General features: G+C 47.8%; 1 long non-coding RNA gene across 1 annotated transcript in view; it reads left to right on the forward strand.

The window, feature by feature from the left end:
• Window positions 1-12,273: 12,273 nt before the first annotated feature.
• Window positions 12,274-27,558, forward strand: part of LOC147105610 (uncharacterized) — a 49,018-nt gene continuing 33,733 nt past the window's right edge. The window contains exon 1 of the long non-coding RNA XR_015081524.1: window positions 12,274-12,512. This is a non-coding gene — a long non-coding RNA (uncharacterized LOC147105610). The remainder of the gene's footprint in view (window positions 12,513-27,558) is intronic.

The raw sequence follows: 27,558 nt of genomic DNA on the forward strand, positions 1-27,558 counted from the left end.
CCAGCATTTTCCCAACTACTGATGTGAGGCTAACAGGTCTGTAGTTCCCCATTTTCTCTCTCCCTCCTTTCTTAAATAGCGGGGTTATATTTGCTATCCTCCAATCTGCAGGAACCATTCCAGAATCTATAGAATTTTGGAAGATGATAACCAATGCATCCACTATCCCAATGTCCACCTCTTTGAAAACCCTAGCATGTAGGTCATCCGGTCCTTGGGATTTATTGACTTTTAATCCCATTAATTTTGCTAGTACTGTTTTTTTACTAATAATAATTTCTTTAAGTTCCCCATTCTCGCCACACCCTTGGTTTTTTCATATTTCTGGTAGGTTTTTTGTGTCTTCCTCTATGAAGACAGAAACAAAGTATTTATTTAATTTCTCAGCCATTTCCTCATTCCCCATTATAAGGATAGATGAATTGACGACATAAATAGAAATAAATGGGTATGATCTGATAGCCATTATAGAGATGTGGTTGCAAGGTGACCAGGGCTAGGAACTGAATTTTCAGGAGTATTTGACATTTCAGAAGGATAGGCAGAAAGGAAAAGGAGGTGGGGTATCTCTGTTAATAAAGGATGAGATCAGTACAGTAGTGAGAAATGATTTTGGCTCAGAAGATCAAGATGTAGAATCAGTTTGGGTGGAGATAAGAAATAATAAGGGAAAGAAGTCACAGTTGAGAGTACTCTATAGGCCCCCTAACAGTAGCTACACTGTAGCACAGAGTATAAATCAAGAAATAATGGGGGCTTGGAAGAAAGGTACCGCAATAATCGTGGGCAATTTTAATCTTCATATAGATTAGACAAATCAAATTGGCAAAGGTAGCCTTGAGGAAAAGTTCATAGAGTGTATTCAGGATAGTTTCTTAGCACAATACATTGTTGAACCAACCAGGGAACAGGTTAGTTTGGATCTGGTAATGTATAATGAGCCAGGATTAATTAATGATCTCATAGTAAAGAATCCTCTAGGGAAGAGTGATCATAACATGATGGAATTTCACATTCAGTTTGAGGGTGAGAAACTTGGGTCTGAAACTAGTGTCTTAAACTTAAATAAAAGCAATTACAAAGGTATGAAGACAGAGTTGGCTAAAATGGACTGGGAAAATAGATTAAAAGGTAAGATGGTAGATAAGCAGTGACAGACTTTTAAGGAGATCTTTCATAACTCAACAAAGATATATTCCAGTGAGAAAAATTAGACTCTTCGTGGCTAACTAAGGATGTTATCAAATTGAAAGAAAAGGCATACAATGTTGAGAAGATTAGTGGTAGGCCAGAAGATTAGGACATTTTTAGAAACTTGCAAAGGATGACTAATAAAAAATAAAGAGGGAGAAAATAGATTATGAGAGTAAACTAGCAAGAAATATAAAAACAGACAGTAAGAGCTTCTATAAGTATATAAAAAGGAGGAGAGTAGTTAAAGTAAACATTGGTCCCTTAGAGGATGAGACTGGGGAATTGATAATGGGAAACAAGGAAATGGCAGAGACTTTGAACAAATATTTTGTATATGTCTTCATGGTAGAAGACACAAAAAGCATCCCAATAATAATGGAAAATCAAGGGGCAAAAGGGAGGGAGGAACTTAAAACAATCACTATCACTAGAGAAAAAGTACTAGGCAAACTAATGGGACAAAGGCTGACAAGTCCTATGGACCTGATGGCTTGCATCCTAGGGTCTTAAAAGAAGTGGCCGCAGAGATAGTGGATGCATTGGTTGTAATCTTCCAAAATTCCCTAGATTCTGGAAAGGTCCCAGCAGATTGGAAAACCGCAAGTGTAATGCCCCTATTCAAGAAAGGAGGGAGACAGAAAGCAGGAAACTATAGGCCAGTTAGTCTAACATCTCTCATTGGGAAAATGCTGGAATCTATTATTAAGGAAGTAGTAGCAGGACATTTAGAAAATCATAATACAATCAAGCAGAGTCAACATGGTTTTATGAAAGGGAAATCATGTTTGACAAATTTATTAGCGTTCTTTGATGATGTAATGAGCAAGGTGGATAAAGGGGAACCAGTAGATGTAGTGTATTTGAATTTCCAAAAGACATTTGATAAGGTGCCACTTAAAAGGTTACTGCACAAGATAAGAGCTCACGGTGTTGGGGGTAATATATTAGCATGTGCTGGGGCCTCAACTATTTACAATCTATATTAATGACTTGGATGAAGGGACCAAGTGTACTGCAGCTAAATTTGCTGATGATACAAATTTAGGTGGGAAAGCAAGTTGTGAGGAGGATACAAAGGCTGCAAATTTAATCTAGGAGGCATGTTGGAGTCGAGTTGCCTGGTGGGCGGGTTCTGGTCCTGGTACCAGTTTCAGCCGCTTCCGATTAATAATTTTGGTTTAAGTGGCCTCATTAGGCCCGCCGTGCGTGCTGTCCGGCCCAATGAGTGGGAACGGGTCTGTTGCTGTCCATTGATGACATCATTGCTGCAGTTGTTTTTAAGGGGCCCATGTAGCCTCAGCTTCTTATTTCTTTTCTGCTGCTGTGTGAATGGGCCCAGGCTACAGTGACTGCTGCCAAAGCCAAGGCTGCTCCACGCTATGATGAGGACTCCCTCCAAGCTCTTGTGGAGGGAGTAAGAGGGTGCAGGGAGATTCTGTTCCCTCCCAATGGCCGGAGGAAGCCTCCTCAGCAAACAAAGGCAGCCTGGCTGCACATTGCTGAGGAGGTAAACGTTAGGTCCTTATGTTCATGCACCTGGATCCAGTGCCAAAAATGTTTTAATGATCTTCTGCGCTCATCAAAAGTGAGTATCACATCACACTTACCTTCACTCTGCTTCCCTTCTCTTCTCATCACCAGCACTCTGCTTTGTCAGCCTCCTCTTCCACATACCACCTTACCCTTACTTTCCTTGCACCCTTACCTATCCATCGCTCTCTCTGTACTGAATCACTTCACCATCCTACTTTGTACCCCTCACACTCACTCTCACTGTTATGCAATGACAACTAACAACGCACAGGGAGGCAGCTTCCTCTTGGCACCTCACTCCATCTTGGTCTCCCTCTAAGCTTCTATTTTATGGATTCTTCAGTCACTCCATCAATCTCGCTGAGACTCCACTTGTGTCCCTCCTTGCAGGAAAAGATAGCCCACAATAAGAGGGAGAGAGCACAGACAGGAGGAGGCACACCATCCCTGGCAACATTGACAAATGCTGAGGAGGCTCATGGGAGGTGGTGAGGAGCTGGATGTGGGGGACGGAGAGATGAAGAGACAGGCGCAGCAGAGGAAGCTGGTGACAGAGTAGATGTTCAACCCTCTCATTTAGATTTCATTACTGACTGCAATGGCATATGATGTTCATAGAGGTTGACTTTTGACCATCTGCGCAATAGGATGTGTCTGCTACCTAAAAATCAGATGACTAACTCATGCCTTTACTCTCCCACAGGACCATCGAGAGACCCCCTCCCCAGTGTCCATGAGGAAGAGCCAGACGACTCCTCAGAGGAACCTGCAGCCTCTGAGGGAGCAGCATCACCAGGACTCCGTGCACCCAACAACAGCGCAGAAACGCACACCTCGGCGGGGCCTTCGCGACATAGAGTAGTGTTGTCACCTGGTGTATCACAGCTCACAAGTGAGCATCAGCAGATGGTGGAGATAGTGACAGCAGCGGAGGGTCCTTGTCGGAGGGCGCAGGACTCTCCTAGCTCTGCTCAGCTGCATGCAAACGCTGTGCCTCTGGGGCTATCCAGAAAGAGAGCAGTGCTGGAGCTTCAGCAACAAGTGCAGGAGTCTCTCACGGGTTTGCATCTGCGGGAACTGCGAGTGTGCAGAGAATGGAGGAGTCCATCTCTAACATGAGCAATGCCTTTGTGGAGGCAATGGTGCATGAACGTGCTGCCATGGAGAGGTGGCAACCTCCTTGGAGGAGATAACTTGCCAGACTCAGGAGAACATGGTGACTGCTCTAACTAGATGGTCTGCTATGGAGGATAGATGGGCATCTATTGAGGAGAGTCACCAGAGGTACATGGACGTCTCCATTATGAGGATTGTCAGTACAGAGACAGGTTCTCATGGTGCCACTGATGTGCAGCAAGGTGCTCTCCAGCCACTTGCTAGCACTGAAGTGGGGCTGACCCATGAGAGGGATGTTGGTGGCCAACAACAAGGAAGTGTGGGCTCCTCTCCAAGCGCTCACACGACCATGCCAGTGCGGAACCCTCGGTCAGAGCACCAGATTCCTCACCCAACTGAGATGGCCGTTTCAGCCCCTGCACAGCCTCAGGAAGAGCAGACTGTTGCCGAGCCCTCCCAGGCTCCCAAACCCAGAAGACGCCCGCCAAAGGTGTCTAAGCAGGTGCAGCATCAAAGTGAGCAAGGTGCCTCTAACTCTGCTGAAGCCACAGGGGAAGCACCACGTAGAAGCATGCGTAAGAGGAAGTTAACACTCAAATAGTCACAAGGGTAGTCACTTGGGTATTTTGTTGTGTAGAAAGGTATGGATTGTCATCCTTATTGTGATGTGATTAAACAAAAGTGATGGCAAAGAGTTGAAGTTTTGGACTATGTGTTCTGAGAAATGGAAGTTGCAAAGTGAGGGCTCAGGGCGACTTGCATTTGTAATGATGGTGGTGAGAGTGATAGAAAAGCACTGTTTATTGGAAAGATGATGTATGGCATGTCAAGAAGGTCATCCACACATTCATCTCCATGTGCCAGCCTCCTGTGGTTGAAGCGTAAGCTTACGCAAATCTGGAATGGATAAGTGCATCCATTGCCTGACAGCCAGCAATGTGGTCACGTGCTGCTGCATTGACCACATCCGGCCCTGCAAGGCATGCCTCCTCCTCCTCATCCTCCTCCTCTTCTTCCGAGGAGGCTGTGCGCTGAGCCACTTGTTCCTCAGGTAGCGCCAAATCACACTGCTGTGCGATGTTGTGCAGGGCGTAGCAGACAACGATGATTCTGGTGCATACTGCAGAGCTCCACCAGATCTGTCAAGGCATCAGAATCACATTTTGAGCAAGCTGATGGTTTGCTCTATGATGTTTCTGGTGGAAATGTGGCTCAGATTGTACCACTCCTCAGCCTCGTTTGATGGCCTCCTCATCTATGTCATGAGACACTTTTCCAGGGGATAGTCCTTGTCGCCAAGTAGTCATCCAGAAAGTTGTGTTGGTGGATTGAAGAGCTGAGGCACAGTAGACTGCCGCAGGATGAAGGAGTCATGGCAACTGCCAGGGTACTTTGCGCAAACATGCATTATGATCTTCTTGTGGTTACACACCAGCTGGACGTTAAGGGAGTGGAATCCCTTGCGGTTGGCAAATACAGCTGGGTTGTGATGGGGTGCCCTAATGGCCACATGTGTGAAGTCTACAACACCCTGCACCCTTGGGAAGCCTGCCATATTTGCAAAGCCAACTGCAAGTGCGGTTATACTTGCTTGATCCGTGGAGAAGTGGATGTAATTGTGCGCCTTTGCAAAGAGGGCATCGGTAACCTGCGTGATGCAACTGTGTGCAGCTGACTGGGAGATGCCGCTGATGCCTATTGATGATCCCTGGAAGGAGCCCGAAGCAAAGAAGTTGAGTGCGGCGGTGACTTTGACAGCCACTGGTAAGGAATGTCCACACGCTCCTCTGGGCTCCAGGTGATGGTGCAGCATTGCGCAGATGTCAGTGACTACCTCTCTCGAAAGTCTCAGCCTCCTTTGGCACTGGTGCTCACTCATGTTGAAGAAGGTCATCCTCAGCCTGTAAACCCTGTGTTGGGGGTATCTCCTGTGGCGAGGTGCAGGTCTGCGCTGTCGCTCTTTGCCCTGTGCATCATCAGGTGGCTGAGGAGAAGGTTGGCACTCCTGCTGTTGGTGCTGCTGCTGTGCCTGGTTCTGCTGCTCTTCCTCTGAATCTGACGACCAGGATGAGAGGATATAAATGGTTTCCATACCGCTGGTATGTATCTATGATAAGTGGCAGGTAAAATTCATGCCACAGAAGTGCCAGGCAATTACTATCTCCAACAAGCGAGAGTCTAACCACTGCCCCTTGACATTCAAAGCATTACCATCGCCGAATCCCCCACCATCAATATTCTGGAGTCACCATTGACCAGAAACTTAACTGGACCAGCCACATAAATACTGTGGTAACAAGAGCAGGTCAGAGGCTGGGTATTCTGCGGTGAGTGTCTCACCTCCTGACTCCCCAAAGCCTTTCCACCATCTACAAGGCACAAGTAAGGAGTGTGATGGAATACTCTCCACTTGCCTGGATGAGTGCAGCTCCAACAACACTCAAGAAGCTTGACACCACCCAGGACAAAGCAGCCTGCTTGATTGGCACCCCATCCACCATCTTAAACATTCACTCCCTCCACCACCAGCGCACCGTGGCTGCAGTGTGTACCATCTACAAGATGCACTGCAGCAACTCGCCAAGGCTTTTTTGACAGCACCTCCTAAACCTGCGACCTCCTCCACCTAGAAGGACAAGGGTAGCAGGCGCATAGAAACACCACCACCTGCAAGATCCCCTCCAAGTCACACACCATCCTGACTTGGAAATATATTGCCGATCCTTCATTGTCGCTGGGTCAAAATCCTGGAACTCCCTCCCGAACAGCACTGTGGCAATATCCTCACCACACACGGACTGCAGCGGTTCAAGAAGGTGGCTCACCATCACCTTCTCAAGGACGATTAGGGATGGGCAATAAATGCTGGCCTTGCCAATGACGCCCACATCCCATAAAAGAATTTTAAAAAGTCAAGGAATGGAGGTTGTTTGCGCTCTGACAAAGTAGCCAGAGGGTATTCCAAGGAGGTCACACTGCAGATGGATTCCAGCTTCAACACTCACAAGATTAGTAGAGCTGCAAATGTGTCCCAAACCTTAAAGCACTAAGTTGTGGCATCTGAAAGTATGAGATATTGCAGGACCACTTTTAAGCTGCTCGAGCAGCTGCCAGCAATTCAGGTCCTCGCTTAACCCAGCACAATGCAGCTGACGTGTTTGTCTGACGGCGGGCAGCATGCAGAAAAAGCTGCAGAATTCGAACAGGCAGTTAAAATATGATTATCCAGGCAGTTAACAAGCTATTAACTGCCTTAAGTGCCTCTCCCGCCGTTTGGTGTCGGGTCAGTTCGGGAATCGCTAACCCGACACTTGCCAAAGTCGCATGGAGGCGGGTTCGCAACCCACTGTCAATTTTTTCGATTTTTGTTACCGACCCGCCTCCAAACCCGCCCTCTGAGCTCTATTAAGTTCATGACCTTCGAGTCTGCAAAGGGATATAGATAGGTTAAGTGAGTGGGCAAAAATTTGGCAGATGGAGAATAATGTGGGAAAATGTGAGGTTATCCACTTTGGTAGGAAGAATAGAAAAGCAAAATATTATTTAAATGGAGAGAGATTACAGAATGCTGCAGTACAGAGGGATCTGGGGGTCCTCGTACACGAAACACAAAAAGTTAGCATGCAGGCACAGCAAGTAATTAGGAAGGCAAATGGAATGTTGGCCTTTATTGCAAAGGGATAGAGTATAAAAGTAGGGAAGTCATGCTACAACTGTACAGGGCGTTGGTGAGACCACACATAGAGTACTGCATGCAGTTTTGGTCTCCTTATTTAAAGAGGGATATACTTACATTGGAGGCAGTTCAGAGAAGGTTCACTAGGTTGATTCCTGGCATGAAGGGGTTGTCTTATGAGGATAGGTTGAGCAGGTTGGGCCTATACTCATTGGAGTTTAGAAGAATGAGAGGTGATCGTATTGAAACATAAGATTCTGAGGAGGCTTGACAGGGTAGATGCTGAGAGGATGTTTCCCCTCGTGGGTGAATCTAGAACTAGGGGGCATAGTTTCAGAATAAGGGGTCGCCCATTTAAGATGGCGATGAGGAGGAATTTCTTCTCTCAGAGGGTCGTGACTCTTTGGAATTCTCTACCCGAGAGCTGTGGAGGCGGAGTCAGTGAATATATTCAAGGCTGAGATAAATAGATTTTTGAACTACAGGGGAGTCAAGGGTTATGAGGAACAGGCAGGAAAGTGGAGTTGAGGCCAAGATCAGCCATGATCTTATCGAATGGTGGAGCAGGCTCGAGAGGCCGAATGACCTACTCCTGCTCCTATTTCTTATGTTCTTATATTCTTATCTTATGTTCTTATTTGTCCACGCATTTACAGGGCAAATGTCGGGCAGGGTTAATGCTTGGGTGGGGGGGGGCGGAGGGGTGAGGTGGGGAGACTCCCTAAACTGGGAGTTCCCGCTTCTGTTCCTCAGCTGGGATCTGGCATTTGTGACGGCTGAGATGTCTAAAGCCTGATTGGCCCCCTTTTATCAGGAAGACAATAGTAACTTTGGCTGGACAACCTCCCATGGGGTGGACAATTGTGAGAGTTTGGGTGAGCATGAGGCAGGTGGGTGCTAGAGATGTGCCAAGTGTTTGTACCCATTTGCACCATACAAATAATGTGCCCTCCCCTCTGACCCTGCAAACTACAGTGGGGTCAACGCTGGAGGGTACTGTCAGAAACAGTCCCAGACTAATCGCTGCGATCATGACCTGAGGAATTTCAGGGCCATACACATTTTCTATAGACATTTGGTATGTTGGCTATACTTTAATAACTGTGTGATTATCACTTAAATTAAGTAGTGTAATGAAGCATTAATAACTGTGATGCGTAACCAGAGAGACCGACATTAGACTGAATAATCCATTACACAGGATTCACAAATATTACTGCTGCCCAGAAATCTGCTCCCACGCAGGTCAATGGACACACTGAGGGATGCCCAGCAGCATGGCGGGACTTAGCACAGATGGGGGTAATGCCACATCCGACCTACCCAGGTCCCCTCTCAAAAGAAGAGGCATCAGAAAGTGGGCAAGATAAATCACTCTCTGAAGCATGGGAGATAGTAGCACCATTTGCAGAGCCATCTCATGACGTAGCAGGGGAAGGTACGGAACTATCTCAATCTGAAAAGACACCCACTTTTTCTTGCCTGTGAGGAAGCACCCAGAAGGAGCATCAAGATCATTTTATGGAGACATATGTATGAGACACTGTCACCAAACACTGGGGGAAAAACATGCTAGGAACGCATACTCCTCACTTTTAGGATAATAACTTGGTGTTACTTTATTTGCATGAAGTTTCCTTCTGATGGTGCAGAATAAGGTACAAGCAGATCAAAATGTTGGTATGGCTTATGCTGTTGGTGAAGATGTTCTGCTCAACTGAACTGTGCATGCGTACAGCATTGAATCAATCTTTACTGTAACCCTCCTGGGCCTCAGTTCTATTATTTTAACAAAAACATTTTTTTCTTAATTTCAGGTAGCAATGATTGGAATCGCAAGCAACTCTTCCAATGCCAGTTTTTTAAAATTTGTTTATGGGATGTGAGTGTCTCTGGCGAGGCCAGCATTTATTGTCCATCCCTAGTTGCCCTTGAGAAGGTGGTGCTGAGCCACCACCTTGAACCACTGCAGTCCGTGTGGTGAAGATACTCCCACAGTGCTGTTAGAGAGGGAGTTCCAGGATTTTGACCCAGCGACGATGAAGGATCGGCGATATATTTCCAAGTCAGGATGGTGTGTGACCTGGAGGGGAACTTGGAGCTGGTGGTGTTCCCATGCGCCTGCTGCCCTTGTCCTAGGTGGAAGAGGTCGCGGGTTTGGGAGGTGCTGCCGAAGAAGCCTTGGCGAGTTGCTGCAGTGCATCCTGCAGCCACGGTGCACCAGTGGTGGAGGGAGTGAATGTTTAAGGTGGTGGATGGGATGCCAATCAAGTGGGCTGCTTTGTCCTGGATGGTGTCGAGCTTCTTGAGTGTTGTTGGAGCTGCACTCATCCAGGCAAGTGGAGAGTATTCCATCATAATGCTGACTTGTGCCCTGTAGATGGTGGAAAGACTTTGGGGAGTCAGGAGGTGAGACACTCACCGCAGAATACCTAGCCTCTGACCTGCTCTTGTTGCCACAGTATTTATGTGGCTGGTCCAGTTCAGTTTCTGGTCAATGGTGACTCCCAGGACGTCGATGGTAGGGGATTCAGCGATGGTAATGCCGTTGAATGTCAAGGGGAGGTGGTTAGTCTCTGGCTTGTTGGAGATAGTCATTGCCTGGCACTTCTGTGGCGCGAATATTACCCGCCACTTATTAGCCCAAACCTGAACGTCGTCCAGGTCTTGTTGCATGCGGGCATGGACTGCTTCATTATCTGAGGGGTTGTGAATGACGCTGAACACTGTGCAGTCATCAGCGAACATCCTCATTACTGACCTTATGTTGGAGGGAAGGTCATTGATGAAGCAGCTGAAGATGGTTGGGCCTAGGACACTGGGCTGAGGAACTCCTGCAGCGATGTCCTGGGGCTGTGATGATTGACCTTCAACCACCACAACCATCTTCCGTTGTGCTAGATATGACTCCAGCCAGTGGAGCGTTTTCTCCCCGATTCTCATTGACTTCAGTTTTACTAGGGCTCCTTGATGCCATACTTGGTCAAATGCTGCCTTGATGTCAAGGGCAGCTGATCCCCCATGTCTTGACCCCTTTACTTCCTTCTGACTCCCTTTCCCCTTCTAACATCGCTCCTGTCCATATGCCGGTTTCCCAGGTTTTTGCTATTCTCTTTGACTGCCCCTTTCTGACCTAAATCATCTGATCTCAGCTAGGACCTGACCGTCATTCCCCTATGGCTCCACCCCCATGAATTCCAAGCTCCAATAAGCAGCTGAGGCCTTTATCTGTTACTTTCATTTCTGTGCTTCCTTTTTTGGGTAGGAACCCCCCACCCCCCATCCCCCCGTGAATATTAACCTTTCTCCTGTCTCCAGTCTTCTCAATTTCCCTGGATCTTTTCCTCTAGCTCCTTGCCTTTTCTTGATTTTTCATTCAGAACTGCCAATGTGATATCAGTTATCTGAGTTCCCCCACATATCTTACTCACTAACCTATCTCCATCTGAACTTGCAACTCCATTTTCTTAGTTCTAACCTTGTCATCATCAAATAACCTGATAACAATGATGGTATTGTAATGTGGCAGATGGTCCTCTAACTGGGTCAGACCACACACCAGCTTTCTAACTCATCCCCCTAGCTCTCCCTGGACCATGACCAAATGTATTTCAGAGTTTATAAGATATCCGGCCTCATTTCCTGTCATTTCACTCTCATCTCCTCTCCCTCCTGTCACAAGGATCTCAGGGAACCCTTTGTTCTCACCTTCCACCTCATTAGCCTCCACGCTCATTGGAGAATCTTCCACCACTTCTGCCTACAACATGATCCCACCATTAAGCACACCTTTCCCCCTCCATAACCCTACTTTCTAGTGGGGCCATTCCATTCCAGATCCATTTGTTCATTCTTCCATCACTCCATCAATTCTCTTCCCCTGGCACTTGCCCATGCAATTGCAGCAGATACAACAGCTGTCTATTCATTTGTTCCTACACTACTATCCATGGTCGCAAACGTTCCTTCCATGTGAAACAACAATTTATCTGCACTTCCTCTGACCTAGTATAGTGTATTTGCTGCTTACAGTGTAGTCTCTTCTACTCTGGGAGACCAGATACAGATTGGATGACTATTGTGTGAAACATCCCTGCTCTGTCTGCAAGTGTGATCCTGATCTCCCTGTGGCTCAGCATTTCAACTCTCCGCTCCCATTCCATCTGTAACCTTTCTGTCTTTGGACTCTTACACTGTTCTAATCAAGCTCAACACAGCTTTAAGAATAGTGGGGGCCAATTTTCCAGTCTTGGTGCAGAGACAGCAAGACCAGCTCACTGCAAACATTGGCCCAGAAATTCGGGTCCCAACACGTGAGTACGGACGGAGTACTCACGCGTGGACCCGATGGAAGTGCCGGAATCTTGCATGCACTACGCATGCGCGGGAAACCGGCACTTCCGATCCTCTGAACCAAGGGGTTCAGAGGTCGAACGCGTGCGCGCGGGAGTCTGCGCGTGCGCGTTGAACTTCCTTTTTTTTCAGGTTTTAACGTGCGGGTAAGCCTGTACATTTTAGAAATGTAAAAAGCAGCCATAAGGACTTCATTTTCAAAGGTAAGTGGTCAATTATTTAAAATTAAAACATTTTTTCCACAGGTTTTTTACTTTTAAATACTTTAAAGCAAGGTAAGTTTATTTTTAGCCCCGTTTTTTTATAAAATTATTTTTTTCAAAAATTTAAATTTTTGTTTAAAATAGTTATTTAATGTCATTTATAGTTTATTTACAAAGTGTGATTTAAATTTTTTTTTATTTGAAGGTAAAGTACAGTTTTACAGCCTCAGCATTTATACGTTTTGACAGGTCTATCTGTCAAGACTTATGAATGGAGCATTCCCTGCTCCGATTGGCTGCCTGTTGCTCACGTGATCCCAGGGGACGCTTCGCACTAACTACGCCCCTGGGACACGCCAGCATAGCGCGCCGGCCTCTGGGACAGGCCTCGGAGAGGAATTCCACGCAGGCCAAGAGGTCAACTGCCGGCGCGCTAGGTAAGTGTAGGTCGGGGGCTTTCACCCGCGGGAAGCCCCCAACCCGAATTTCTGGGCCATTATGTTTGCTGTTTCTACCAGACACTGACTTTGCATGATTTACTTAGTTAAGCCCATGTACTTGTGGTTGCAACTGTCCTGCCGAGTTTGTGCCTGCAGTTGGGAATTGTTGTGATTACCCAGTCCTTAAAGCAAAGATTTTTCAGCCTTTCCAAAGACTGAGTACACTATTTGCACAAGCTGGAGAATAAGATACTGAGGTAGAAATTGCATAGCGCTGGCCTGCTGGTGCAAACTGGGCTCCGGGAACAATCCTTTCACCTGAGCAGATAGGCCTGAGGGCCGATCAAAATTGGGCCTTGGGCATCATTTAAATTAGACGCCTGCTGCTTATCCCCAGACAACTCACCGGCAAAGCAGACAGCAATGTCAAGCCTCTGCTTTGCCAGCAGTGGTCCTCTGGTAAGTCCCGGGAGGGGGATTGCTGCGGTCTACGGGGGGGGCGGGGGTGGGGGGCGGCGGCGGGATCGTGATCCCTGTGGATCCACAGGAAGGCTTTTAAAAAAAATAAAAAGGTTTATAACTTACTTGTAGTTGCTGGCCCTTCAACAGGCATTAGGCCTCTAATTTACATATTCAAGGCTATAACACCTGTACTAGGCCTCCGCAAGGCACGCCTAAAAAAAGGGTCTCATGAATTTAGCAATGAGACCAACATCTGCACAGATTGGGTGCAGGTCATCCCACTGTTAAATTTGTGTGCTACACCCCCATTCTACGCTCAAAAACGAGTGCAGTGCATACCAATTTCTACCGCATCACATCTTAAGGAAGCTGCCAAGGTGACATTAGCCAGCAATACCATTTACCAGGTTGATGGCCCAAGGTTAAATGCCTGTCACTCGATACAGATGTTGATCAGCATTTTGACTGATATGCAGATGATCCCTATTCTAGTCTTGATGGAGGTGCAAGCATAACATTTGAAGCCTTTGGTGACTTTGGCTACTACTGGTACTGCTGTTCCTATCTTTCAAGTTGGCTGCAGGTATCCGTGAAGTAGTTGGCACAGCTTTGGAACTGGCCTGATGTTGGCCTGGAGCCTGCAGATCCAGTTCCCCATTGTGGCGGAGACCACATAGGGACAATAACACAATGTATAGCCAATGCTGTTATATGTACCTAAACACAATTCACTTTGTATAGCAATGTTGTGATATGTACATGCTTGGTTGGGTTATTGGTGCAGGATCCCTTTAAGAGCGTCGGGAACGTGATGACATTATGCGTCAGTAGCATGATGACGTCATAGCCCCTGCACGGGGCTGAGCCTTCAGACCTCGTGGAGATTGATTAAAGTAAGACACGTTTTGTTTTTGCTTAAAGAAAAGTCTCAGCCTGTTGATTTCTGTCGACTCCAACACCATGATCATCATTAATATGTAGGAGTGCCCAGGCTTGTAGATAAGATTGATGGCCTGAGTGGATAGTCCAGCTCTGGTGCATGCTGATCTCTCTGGCATGCCTTCTTTCATCTTGCACTGCTTCAGTCAGAAAATACTATATTTGGAGCAACTCTAAATCAATCCCCATCATTAACTTTATCTTCAATTGCTGCTCGGAGTTGGTGTTGAGGTACAGATCAGCCATGATCTTATTGAATGACAGAACAGCCTTGAAGGGCTGAATGGCCTACTCCTGTTCCTATGTTCCTAGTGCCACGGGACACTGCAGCTTGCCCCAGATTCCTTGCAGATCCCTGCTTCCTGTTAAAGCTGGTCTTGTAAGAACTTTTTTTTAAATTACACCCTCTGTTTCATCTGTTCCTGTTCTCCTTATGTCCTGACAATGCTTGCAGTCGCTTTCTGGTGACTGAGTGGATAATAATTAGCTATTTTTGGGCTTATCTAAAAAATTATCTACTATTATTACAAAATAAAATTTGTAGCAGAAAAATATTAAAATGGCAAAACAATAATATCACACCAATACTTAAAATATATTGTGAAAATGAAAATGAACAATATGGCTAAAGAACCTTTGCCTCTTTAAGAGCCCCGTTGAGCATGGAGTGCTGTTTAAGCCTAGCCCAAGGCAAACAACAGACTCTCGGCAAAAAAATTGCAAGATTATGTGATTATCCTATTTAAATATTTTACAATCATTTTGGGCCCCTTAATGAGGCTTATATACATTTAGTGGGAGAGCACTGTTAGGCCAGATTATTGTCCAGCTAGCTTAGAATCAGATGGGAAACATGTCCTGGGTCTGCATGCCAAATTTCTCAACCCCTGCTCGCCTGATCTGCGCTGGCAAAACTAGCAAAGCAAATTGGAAGATCTACCCATTATCTCATCTTTTTCCTGAAGTGGCAGCTTGGCTCATTGGTAGCACTCTTTGCCGCTGAGTTAATCGAATCATAGAATAGTACAGCACAGAAGGAGGAGGCCATTCGGCCCATTGAGTCTGCGCCGGTTCTTTCGAAGAGCATTCCAGTTAGTCCCACTCCACCGCTCTTTCCTCATATCCCTGCAATTTATTCTCCTTCAATTATTTATCGAATTCCTTTTTGAAGGCTACTATTGATACTTTATCCACCACCCTATCAGGCAGTGCATTCCAAATCATAACCATTCGTTGCGTAAAAAAGTTTTTCCTCATGTCGCCTCTGGTTCTTTTGCCAATTACCTTTAATCTGTGCCGTCTGGTTATCGACCCTTCAGCCATTGGAAACAGTTTCTCTTTATTTACTCTATCTAAACCCTTCATGATTTTAAACACCACCATCAAATCTCCTCTTAGCCTTCTTTGCTATAAGGAGAACAACCCCAGCTTTTCCAGTTTATCCATGTAACTGTAATCCCTCATCCCTGGAACCATTTTAGTAAATCTCTTCTGTACCCTCTCCAAAGGCATCACATCCTTCCTAAAGAGTGGTGCCTAGGATTGGAGACAATACTCCAGCTGGGACCGAAATATTATTTTATATAGGTTCAGCTAACTACCTTGGTTTTGTACTCTATGCCTCTATTTATGAAGCCCAGGATCCCATTTGCTTTATTAACTACTTTTTTAACCTGTCCTGCCACCTTCAAAGATTTGTGCACAAACACCCCCAGGTCTCCCTCTTCTTGAATCCTCTTTAAAATTGTACCATTTCACATGTACTGTCGCTCCTCATTCTTCCTACCAAAATGTATCCCCTCACACTTTTCTGCATTGAATATCACCTGCCATGTGTCCGCCCATTCACCAGCCTGTCTATGACCTCTTGAAGTCTATTACTATCTTCCTTACGATACTTCCAGATTTTGTGACATCTGCAAATTTCAGAATAGTGTCTTGTACCCCCAAGTCCAAGTCATTAACGTATATCAAAAACAGCAGTGGTCCTAGTACTGAACCTTGGGGAACTCCATTGTATACCACCCTCCAGTCTGAAAAACAGCCATTCCCCACGACTCTGTTTTATCTCCATTAGCCAATTTTGTATCCATGCTGCTACTACCCCTTTTTATCCCATGGGCTTCAATTTTGCAAACAAGCCTAATATGTGGTACATTATCAAATGCCTTTTGAAAGTCCATATACACATCAACTGCACTGCCCTCATCCACCCTCTCTGTTACCTCATCAAAAACTCAATCAAGCTAGTCAATCACGATTTGCCCTTAACAAATCCATGCTGACTCTCCTTTATTAGTCCATGTTTGTCCAAGTGGCTGTTAATTTTCTCCTGGATTATTGTTTCTAAAAGTTAGAAGCTTGTGGGTTCAAGCTCCACTCCAGGACTTGAGCACATAATCTAGGTGATACCAATGCAGTGCTTAGGGAGTGCAGCATTGTCAAAGGTGCCATCTTTCAGATGAGATGTTGAACTGAGGCCCCACCTACCTGTTCAGGTGACTGTAATAGATTCCATGGCACTACTTGAAGAGCAAGGGAGGTATCTTGGTTAGCACTGTTGCCTCACAGCGCCAGGAACCCGGGTTCGAATCCGACCTCAGGTGACTGTCTGTGTGGAGTTTGCACATTCTCCCTGTGTTTGCGTGGGTTTCCTCCGGGTGCTCCGGTTTCCTCCCACAGTCCAAAGATGTGCAGGTTAGGTTGATTGGCTATGATAAAAATTGACCCTTAGTGCTAGGGGAATTAAATACGTGGGGTTACTGGGATATGTGTTGGGGTAGGGATTACGGGGATCGGGTGGGATATGTGTCGGTGCAGGCTCGATGGGCCGAAATGGCCTCTATCTGCACTGTGGGGTTTCTGTGAATTCTGTGAATTTATCTCACAACCGACTAAAAATAAATTATCTGGTCTTTTGTCAAAAACTCTGTTTGAAGTAACTACACTTCAAAAAGTAGTTCATTGGCTGTGAAGTGCTTTGGGATGTCCTGAGGATGTGATGAAGGGATAATTACTAGTCCTAGCCCTTTTTGGGCTACCCCAGATCAGGCGTATTCCCCAGACATTCACCTTCAACTAAAGTTAGAGATAGCCGAATTCTATAAGACGCTTAAATGGGTCTAAAGGTTCAGGCTATCTCTCCCTAAAGGAAAGGAATGACTGAAGATGTTACTGTCCTCCAGATAGCACTTTTAATAAGTTTAACTAGACTGTAACCTTCCGGATATTATGAGGGTCCGGAATACCCCCCCAGAATTCTGCAACTCCTTATAAAAGAGTATACAGAAATTGGGTTCACGAGTTTATACAGAAATACTCTTTGAGACAATACTAAAAATATAGATTTATTTAAAAGCCGACATTCATTTAACAGTTGTTGAGTCAGTCGCAACATTAACAATTCAAAATACAAATAGCTTACATTTCTTATTTCTCAGAGATCCTTATTTTCAAATCTTTACTTCATTACATTTCTACATTTCTTACTTATTTCTAAATCCAGAACATCCACCAAAATCAAATACCTTGATTACCTGAGACTCAAAGTTGTAGGCTTACAGAGTGGTTCTGAAGCTGAGAATCGCTTGCCCGTCTCCAGCGACTTCTGACTTTTCATCTGAAAAGCTCTATCTTTTATACTCTTTTTTTAGTGGTTTATTCTTTGAAGTTTTCTGCTGATGTAAGCTAATTGTCTTATTCATTCTCTCTGTTGAATTCTTACTGATCTTATTGTCAATTTAGCTGCTGCATGCATAATTATGTCTCTACCTTTAGGTGTTCAATAGTTATCATAAAAACAATATGACAGCAATGGTTTCTGTTTGATGCCATTTTTACAAAATTCTTTCATTCAATTCTTAATATTGGCTTAACTGGTTTTAGCAGACATTGTGACTCTGTGGTGTTCCAAGTTCAATACAAAAACAATGTAATTGCTTGGTGCATCTATTGAAGTCATATCTTCAAAGTGTTCTGCAGGCATCCTATTTACTATATGTAAATTAAAACCACTTTAACCAGGGTGTTTCATGCATTTCTAGCTATCTCAATTGGTTGCATATTTAATCATGTTTCCTGTCTTATTTGATGTTACTTTTACAAAGGCACATGGCTTTTTAATATTCTGTTCCTGTTTGAAGTGTCAGTTTCTAACACTTTACTTGGGTCATTCATTGAGTTAGTTCCAAACCGCAGACCTTTTGGAAGCGCCAAACTGCTATTTCAATAGGGCCTTTGTATTAGCATTAACAATCAATTCCCATTTCAAAGCTTGTTGTGTTTACAACTTTGTTATCAAACCATCCTATCTCAGAAGCCTGTTTTCTGTTTGTAGCCTGTGTCTCCGAGGCTTTAGATTTTTAAGCCCAGTATCTCATGTGTTAATAAATATCAGAATTCTGTTCATATTATGGTGTATCTCTTGAAACATGGGTTATTCTGTCACAGTGAAAGGGGCTGTATAATTGCAAGTGCTTCCTTTCTTTCATTCTACAGCCCTCTGGTCTGAACATTGACCGTAGGAAATTCTAATTTTGCCTATGGTCCCCCATTATCTTGTCCATTTCCCCCAACCACATTGTAATAGGTGGCTGGTTGCCCCTCCTAGCCCTCCTCAACCATTCAGACACCTTCAAAACCTTTGACTACTAAATGTACCTCCATTTTAGATTTTTTTAGGTATCATTCCAATCCTTTTTCACTGCCTTAGCTATTTGACGACCTTTTGATCTTTTAATGCCTTTCCACTGCCACACTAAAGTGACCTTAGTTTATCGTCCACCAGTTTTCACCTCTTCCAGCATTTCATGAGACATGTTTATTTACTTTTAACTATTGTTCTTCACATTGTTCAGTACTATAGAGGGGCTCATTTTTCTTTCAGTTTTGAGATCTGATGAGGGGTCTTTACTTGAAATGTTAACCCATCTGTTCTGGCATCATAAGCAGGTGGGCCTGTTGTGTATTTTCAGCTGAGCACTGGTGACCGTTCCTTCAGCCGCCTGGGCCCCACATTCTGGAATTCCTTCCCTTAACCCCTCCATCTCTCCACCTCCCTCTCATCCTTTAAGTTTCTCAGTGATCATGCCTTTGTAAAGGGCCTTGAGACAATTTTCTCTTTTAAAGGCAATATACAAGTTGGTGTTGATAAATTTCTGTTTTTATTTTTGATTGCCAGCAGTTGTAGTTTTTTCTTTCTTTTGATCTGTGAGGTGTCAGCTGTGGCTCAGTGGACAGCACTCTCTAGGTGGGAGGGGCTAGGAGTGAGCCAGGTGTTGCTGGTTGCCTGATTGCAGCAGGGAGTTGGAGGGAGTTTTGTAAAAAGTTGGTGGTGGGTTTTGGGGTTTTGTTTTCAGGTTTTAGGGCCTTTTTGGCCCACAAAAAACAGCCAGATGGCTGCTGAGGGGTCCCTCAGAGGACAATATTCTTGAGAGGAATTTAATTAGGGAAGAAACTGTGGTGGGAAAGGGAAAGAAAAGGCCCAAAGATTTGGGCCAGGATCTCAGGAGGTTTGGTAAAGAAAACATGGTGGTGGTGCAGTGTGACGATAAGAAGATTTGAGCCTGGGATATAATCCAGGTGGTTCATGAGTGTAGTGATCAATAGCATGTCATTCTATAGTGGACACTAGGTGGAGCTGTATATAGCTGTATGTATAAGACTACACTACCCAGCTGTATGATATTAAGACTACATTACCCATGAGGCACTAGGCTACCCACAAGGCAACAGTCAAGATGGCAGCCTGCACACAGGAGCACAATGCTGCATCTCTACAGATACTGTACCAAGTCCACATGGCTCAATAAAGTAACTAGCAAAAGCTAGCTGTGTTCATAATAAGAATGTCTATTTATTAATGAACATAACAATGAGGACTGTGGCGAGGGAAACTGCTTTGCCTGCCAACCAAAGCCGAATGTGGGATTTGAGGTGATGGTCAGTGGTCGTGAGGAGGTGGAAAGACTGTTACTCAGTCTGAAAGTTGGTGAGAAATTCTTGGAGGTGACTCTGCTATATTCAGAGGAGGTGGTGGTTTCATTTTTGAACTTGCCAGTGTACATTGAGGACGAAGTGCTGAGCAAAAAGTTGGAGTCGTGGGACATTAAAATCTGTTCTGAAATAAAGAGGAGGTACTATCCGGGAACACGGATAGCAGACGGAACCCGGTATGTAAAGGTGCGGTTCCCAGAGGGGGTGAGGTCATTGCCGTACAGTATGAAGTTCGAGACATTGGAAGGAGTGCAGTACTTTCATATGCTGCATGATAACCAAGTAAAGATGTGCTATTATTGTTTGGGACATGACCATCTCGTAAGAAACTGTCCAGATTTGTATTGTTACAATTGCGGTGAGTCGGGACATATCGCTCGGAGCTGCAAGGCGGAGAGCTGTGGGGTGTGTCACAAAGGCCCCACCCGCTGTGAGTGTGTGGCAGAAGGGAGCGATATGAGTGATGAGTAGATGGGAGAAGGAGAAGGAGATGAGAGTGGAACGGCCGGGGGAGCGGTGCAGTCAGAGGACACAGCCGGTAAAATAAAGGAGAAAGGAGCACAGGAAGAGGCAGAGGATGGCGGAGCGGAGGACGGGATGGAGATGGCGGAAAACACGCCGAGTGCTGTGGAGGGGAACAAAGACAGCAGCGGGCAGTGAGGGTCGAGTGCAGACTCGAGCCTTAGTGCGGTTCGGCTCCCCTTGGGGAGTCTGGTGGCTGCGGGGGGAGAGGAGGTGGGAGCGGGGTGTGTGGTGGATGTGGGTGCTCCGGGGAGAGGCGGGGAGTCAGATATCTTGGTGAGCGGGAGGGGGCAGGAGAGGGAGCAAGAGGCAGGAGCCTTAAAGGGACAGCAGGATGGGATCAGCGAGATAGAGACGTCAGAAGGGAACAATTTAGGTGCGCCATTGTCCCATGGAGAGAGGGAACAGGGTGCAAGGGTCAGAGGTGGAGATGTGGTCGAAGAGAGCGGCACAGTGGGAGAAACTGCGACAGCAGGAAGACTATCAGAGATGAAGTATCTGACGGGGAGCAGGATTATGTATCTGACGGGGAGCAGGCACAGGGGGTTGCAGAAGAGCTTGAGTGTGAGGAATTAGAGGGGGACAGAGACATGGAAGTTGGGGGTGGGGTGGCATCATGTGGAAAGGGAAAGGTTAGTGAGGGGCAGAAGGAGGGAGGAAGGACAGCTCCTGGGCCCAAACTTAATGCAAGGAAAAGGCTAAAACAGCAGGGAAAGTTTAAAAAGGAGCGGAAAAAGAGTCGGAGGCTACAGGAAAAAGCAACAGCTGCCCGAGAAGTTGGGAAGGAGCATGTGAGGAGGGAAGGGCCAGAGATTAAATGATGGGGAGATTATCAGGCATACTTCCCTTCTTTGGAGCCATGATTACATTGGTCTCAATTAATGTGAACGGACTGAGGGGTGAGAAGAAATTGCAGCAGTTGTTGCAGGGTTTTAAAGGTACGGACTTGTTGTGTCTGCAAGAAAACTTTTGGGATGAGGATATCCTAGAAAGAGTTCAGAAGGTTTGGAAGGGAGAGGTGTTTGCAAGTTGTGCAAACAATAACCGTAGAGAGGTGACTGTTTTGGTGAGTCTGTCCATAAAAGAGAATGTTGCCTTGATGGACAAGGACGCTGAGGGGAGATTTTTACAGCTAAGGGTAAAAATAGAGGGATTTAATTGTGATCTTGTAGGAGTCTGCGTACTCCTAACAAAAAAATACTGAACTCGGAGAGGTTCAACAGAAAAGGTTTAATTGTTGAGGCTGCATGCTGAACACAAAATGGAGTCAGAGACTACACAAAGTACAACTCTCATCAGTGCACAGCTTCGACTGCTCCTCCCCCGCTCTGGGCTTAACTATGTTGCAGATCGAGTTTCTTAAAGGTGTGATCCTTCTTAAAGGCATGACGCCTGATTTATAGTCTACGGACCGGAAATCGGATTGTGTCCATTCTGTGATCGGTACGCCACACAGCTCCCCCCAGAATCCGCTAGTAGGGAGTGTACGAACCGGCGTGGCGGCATGATGGCACGGCCGGAACGGCTCTTGGCGGTTGGTGTCGGGAGCGGGGCGGTCGGACGCGTCGGGCTCTTAGGCGGTCTGCCCCGCGGTGGGGGTTGGTCCACTTGAACGGGTTCGTCGGGCTCTAGGTGCGCCAGCTTGAGCCGGTCGACCGACACCTTGTCAGTTCTGCCGCCCATTTCGAGGAGGAAGAACTTGTTCCCCGTCTGGAGTACCTTGTAGGGTCTGTCGTATGGGGGCCGTAGAGGTCCTCGGTGGGCGTCATGGCGCACGAAAACAAAATTGGCCATGTGCAGGCTAGGTGGTACGCGGGTTGCTGGTTCGCCGTGCCGGCCGGTGGGTACCGGAGCGAACTGTTGTGCTCGGTTGGCGAAAGCGCGGCATTGCTGGTCAGCCGACCAGGGGGTCGTGGCGGTGGGCAGGAGGTCTCTGGGTACGCGCAGCGGCTGGCCGTACACGAGTTCCGCCGCCGAGGCTTGCAGGTCTTCCTTGACCGCGGAGCGTAGGCCGAGTAGCACCCACGGGAGACGGTCGATCCAAGCCTCGTCCTCGACGCTGGCGTGGAGGGACGCCTTCATGGACCTGTGGAATCGCTCGCACAGTCCATTGGCTTGGGGGTGGTAAGCCGTGGTGCGGTGAACAGCCACCCCGAGGTTTCGGGCGATGGCGGCCCACAGATCAGAGGTGAACTGCGGGCCTCTATCCGACGTCATGTCAGAGGGGACGCCGAACCGAGCGACCCAGGTACCGATGAACGCCCTCGCGATGTCGGCGGTGGTGGTGGACGTCAATGGAATGGCCTCGGGCCAGCGGGTGGTACGGTCCACGATTGTCAGCAGGTGCGTGTGACCTTGTGATGGTGGCAGGGGGCCGACGAGGTCGATGTGGACGTGGTCGAACCTTCTTTCTGGCAGAGTGAACTCCTCGAGTGGGGCTTTGACGTGTTGGTGGATTTTGGCACGCTGGCAAGCTATGCAGGATCTGGCCCAGACGCGCACATCTTTGCGCAGGCCGTGCCAGACAAATTGGTTGGCCACCAGTCTAAGGGACGCGCAGGTGCCGGGGTGTGAGAGGCCGTGGACGATGTCGAACACCCGTTTTCGCCAGGACGCCGGGACTACAGGGCGGGGTTGCGCCAAGGAGGTGTTGCATTTGACTGTGATGGCGGATGGGCCGCAGGCAACGTCGGTCAATTGCAGCCCTGGGAGGGTTGTGGGCGCGGAGAGCAGATCGGGGTCGGTGCATTGCTCCGCTGCCAGTTGAGCATAGTCCACTGCCAGGTGGGCGCCATGGACGGCGGGGCGGGATAGGTAGTCGGCCACCACGTTGTCTTGACCGGAGACGTGCCGGATGTCCATGGTGAATTCGGAAACCGCGGCGAGCTGGCGTTGTTGCCTGGCTGACCACGGGTCCGCAGATTTCGTCATCACGAATGTCAGGGGTTTGTGGTCGACAAACGCGGTGAAGGGGCGGCCCCCCAGAAGAAATCTAAAATGGCGGTCTGCCAGGTACAGTGCGAGGAGCTCGCGGTCAAAGGCGCTGTATTTGGCCTCCGGGGGGCGCAGTTGGCGGCTGAAAAAGGCCAGCGGTTGCTAGGCTCCGTCGACCCACTGTTCGTACACGGCGCCGACCACGTGGTCGGAGGCGTCCATGGTGAGGGCCACCCTGGCGTTGGGCTGTGGGTGAGCGAGCATAGTGGCGCCGGCGAGCGCCTTTTTGGTCGAGTCGAAAGCGGTCAACATGTCCGCCGACCACTCGATCACCATTCTGTCTTTCTTACCCCGGAGGGCTTCGTATAGGGGCTGCATGAGGGAGGCCGCTCCGGGAATGAAGCGGTTGTAAAAGTTGATCATCCCCAAGAACTCCTGGAGGCCTTTGATGGTGGTAGGCCGGGGGAACTGCTGGACAGCTTGCACCTTGGCGGGCAGGGGAATGGCTCCATCCTGCGTGATGTGGTGGCTGAGGAATTCGATCCTGCTGAGGCCGAATTGGCACTTGGCTGGGCTGATGATGAGCCCGTGCTCACTGAGCCACTGGAACAGGGTGCGGAGGTGCTCGATGTGTTCCTGCTTGGAGGAACTAGCTACCAGGATGTCATCCAGGTAGACAAAGAGGAACTTCAGGTCCCGGAGGACCGAGTCCATGAGCCGCTGGAAGGCCTGGGCCGCGTTTTTGAGGCCGAAGGGCATTCGGAGGAACTCGAATAGCCCAAAAGGGGTGATTATGGCCGTCTTGGGAACGTCCGTGGGGTGGACTGGCACCTGATGGTAACCGCGCACCAGGTCGACTTTGGAGAAGACTGAGCGGCCGGCCAGTCTAGCCGAGAAGTCTTGAATGTGTGGTATGGGGTACCGATCCGGCGTGGTGGCGTTGTTAAGGCGCCGGTAGTCCCCGCAGGGGCGCCATCCCCCGTCGGGTTTGGTGACGATGTGGAGTGGGGAGGCCCAGGGGCTGTTGGAGCGGCGGATGATGCCGAGCTGTTCCATTGTGGCGAACTCGGCCCGCGTGATCTCCAGCTTGGCCGGGTCCAGCCTGCGGGCGTGGGCATACACCGGTGGGCCTGTGGTGGGGATGAAGTGTTCTACCCCGTGCTTAGCAACCTTTGCGGAGAAGGTCGGGTTGGTGAGGGCTGGGAACTCAGCCAGGAGTGCTAGTAGTCGTCCGTTGAGCGGGCGCGGCACTGCCACGCCATTTCGGCAGGTTGGGGGGGGCCATGGCGCCCGGGACAGGTGACATGGTGTTCATGTCCACGAGGCGGCACCGAGGCATGTCGACCAACAGGCCGTGGGCGCACAGGAAATCCGCACCGAGGAGCGGGGAGAGCACCTTGGCGGTGATAAACTCCCAGTGGTAGCGGCGGCCTGCGAGGTCGATGGTGATGGTGTGGGTGCCATACGTCCGGATGTCGGTGCCGTTGGTGGCAGCCAGCGCAGGGCCACGGCCACCTCGCTGGATCTCGAGGGTGGACGCGGGGATGATGCTGCGCTGTGCGCCCATGTCGGATAGGAAACGGCGTCTGGAGGCGCTGTCCGTAACGTACAGCAGCGCGCCTGCTTGCCCCCACGGCCATCGTGTAGGCCGGTGTGGGGGCGGTTGGAAACGTGCAGGGATGGCTGCAGCGGCGTGCCCGTGCGCCGATCCAGGTATGGAAGTAGCAGTAGTCCTGGGTCGGAGGGCTTGGGGGACGTGGGGGCCTGGGGGGCCTCGTGGCCGAGCTGTGTGGCCGTGCGATAGAGGGTGGAGCACACGCCAATGCTGCGGAGGCCAGGTCAGGGGTGACGGTGTGGTTGGAGCTGGCGGACAGGAGCTTATCGGCTTCATCGGCCAGGGCCTCGAGGTCCGTGAGGCTGGACACCACGATCGCCGGGTGGATGCTGGGAGGTAGTTGGCGGATAAAGAGCATGCGGAAGAGGGAGCCGGGTGGTTTCTCGTCGGTCAGAGCAAGCGTGTGAGAGCAAGTCTGACGGCGTGGAGTCACCGAGGCCCGGGAGGTCGAGGAGGTGGCAGTTGCGCATGAATTGGGAGGCTGTGAATTTTTTAATGAGCGCGGCCTTGAGATGTGCGTACTTGCCTTCCTCCAGAGGGTTTTGTAGCGTTGTCCAGACTTTCGTGATTGTGGAGCTGCCCAGGGAGGCAAGGAGGTAGTCGTACATCGTTGCGTCGGCGGTGATGCCGCGGAGTCGGAATTGCGATTCGGCTTGAAGGAACCAGGCAGTGGCCAGGTTCTCCCAGAACTCCGGCAGCTTCACAGAAACTGCGTTTGTGCCAGCCATGGTTATGCTTAGGAGTCGTCCTGAGCATCGGGGTCACCAATGTAGGAGTCTGCGTACTCCTAGCAAAAAATACTGAAATCGGAGAGGTTCAACAGAAAAGGTTTAATTGTTGAGGCTGCATGCTGAACACAAAATGGAGTCAGAGACTACACAAAGTACAACTCTCTTTCATCAGTGCACAACTTCGACTGTTCCTCCCCCGCTCTGGGCTTAACTATGTTGCAGATCGAGTTTCTTAAAGGTGTGATCCTTCTTAAAGGCATGACGCCTGATTTATAGTCTACGGACCGTAAAGCGGATTGTGTCCGTTCTGTGATCGGTACGCCACAATCTCTTTAATATCTATGCACCGAATGACCATTGCAAGCGTTGAGAGTTTTTTCTGGGGTTATTCACTGAAGCGGCAGAGGTGGAAAATCCTTGTATAGTGGGGGATTTTAATGTATTTTTACCTCGGATGGACATTTCAGCCCAGATGACCTTTAAGGATGATAACTCCAGAGGGATGATTGTAAAAATGATGGCAAATTTAAATTTGAGAGACTTATGGAGGGACCGGAACCCCATAAAAAGGGAGTTCTTCAGATCAGTTTGGGTGGGTGATGTTTTAAAACAGAGCCGAATAGATTTTGTGTTAATGCGGGAAGGGTTAAGTTCTGAGGTGATGGAGATTTATTATAAAAAAGTATTTTTTAGTGATCACTCAGCTTTGGTTCTTAGAATTAGGAACAGCAGAGTTAAGATCGGTTCAGGGGTGTGGATTTTAAACAATCAATACCTGAAAGAAATTGCTTATAAAGAAAGGATTATAAGGATGCTTGGAAGGAACCTTTGTTCTTGAAAGAAAGAAGAGTTTGGTGGGATAATTTCAAATTTCAAATATGAGCTAAAAGTTTTTTCGGTACGTTATGGGAAAAAGAGGGCGGCAGCTAACCAGCGTCGAGAAGAGAATATAAATAAAAGGTTTACGGATGTCTGTAAAGCAGTTGACGGAGGGGATAAGAGAGCGGAGACTAAGTTCCGGGTGCTAAAGGAAGAGTGGGAATTATTGCAAGCTGAAAAATGAAAGGGGGCCATTCTCCGTGCAAAGGCTAGAGATGCATCGGAGGGCGAAAGATGCACTAGATATTTTCTAGAGCAAGAAAAGCTGTGACAGAGATTATCGCTAATTGAAGAGTTGAAGGTTGGGGAGAAAATCATTCATGAAAGTGGGGAGATTTTAGAGGCGGCTAGCAGCTTTTATCAAGAGTTATATACTAAAGAAGACATTTCCAATTTGGCGATGGAGAAGGTTACTGCTTTTATTGAAGAGGGTTTAAAGGAGGATGAGAGAAGCATGTGTGACAAAGAAGTAGGATTAGCGGAAATAAAAGTAGCAATAAGTGGAATGAAGGGGGGGAAAAGCCCAGGGTCTGATGGACTAAGTGCAGAATTTTATAAAGAATTTTGCGAGATTTTAAGTCCATTGCTCTTAGAAGTTTTTAAGGAAATTAAAATTGAGGGAAGCCTGGCCCCATCTATGAGGAGAGGTATCATAACCTTAGCTTATAAAATTAATAAAGGGGGTAGACGGGATCTGAAGAATTGGAGGCCCATCACATTATTAAATGTGGATTATAAGATCTTGGCGAGGGTTATGGCAAATCGTTTGAAGGAGGTGTTACCGCAGATAGTTTGGCCCTCTCGGTCCTATGGAGTCATAGGCTGGGATATCGCAGACTCTGTGGTCTCAATCCGAGATGCGATAGAGCTCATGGAAGAGAGTGGGAGGGAGGCTTATGTATTAAAGATAGATCAAGAGAAAGCCTTTGATAGCGTCTCTCATGAGTTTTTATTGAAGGTTTTGGAA

Source organism: Somniosus microcephalus, chromosome 17 (genome assembly GCF_052327205.1).
Source record: "Somniosus microcephalus isolate GS21.2 chromosome 17, FLI_Smic_1.0, whole genome shotgun sequence".
Taxonomy (NCBI): Eukaryota; Metazoa; Chordata; class Chondrichthyes; order Squaliformes; family Somniosidae; genus Somniosus; species Somniosus microcephalus.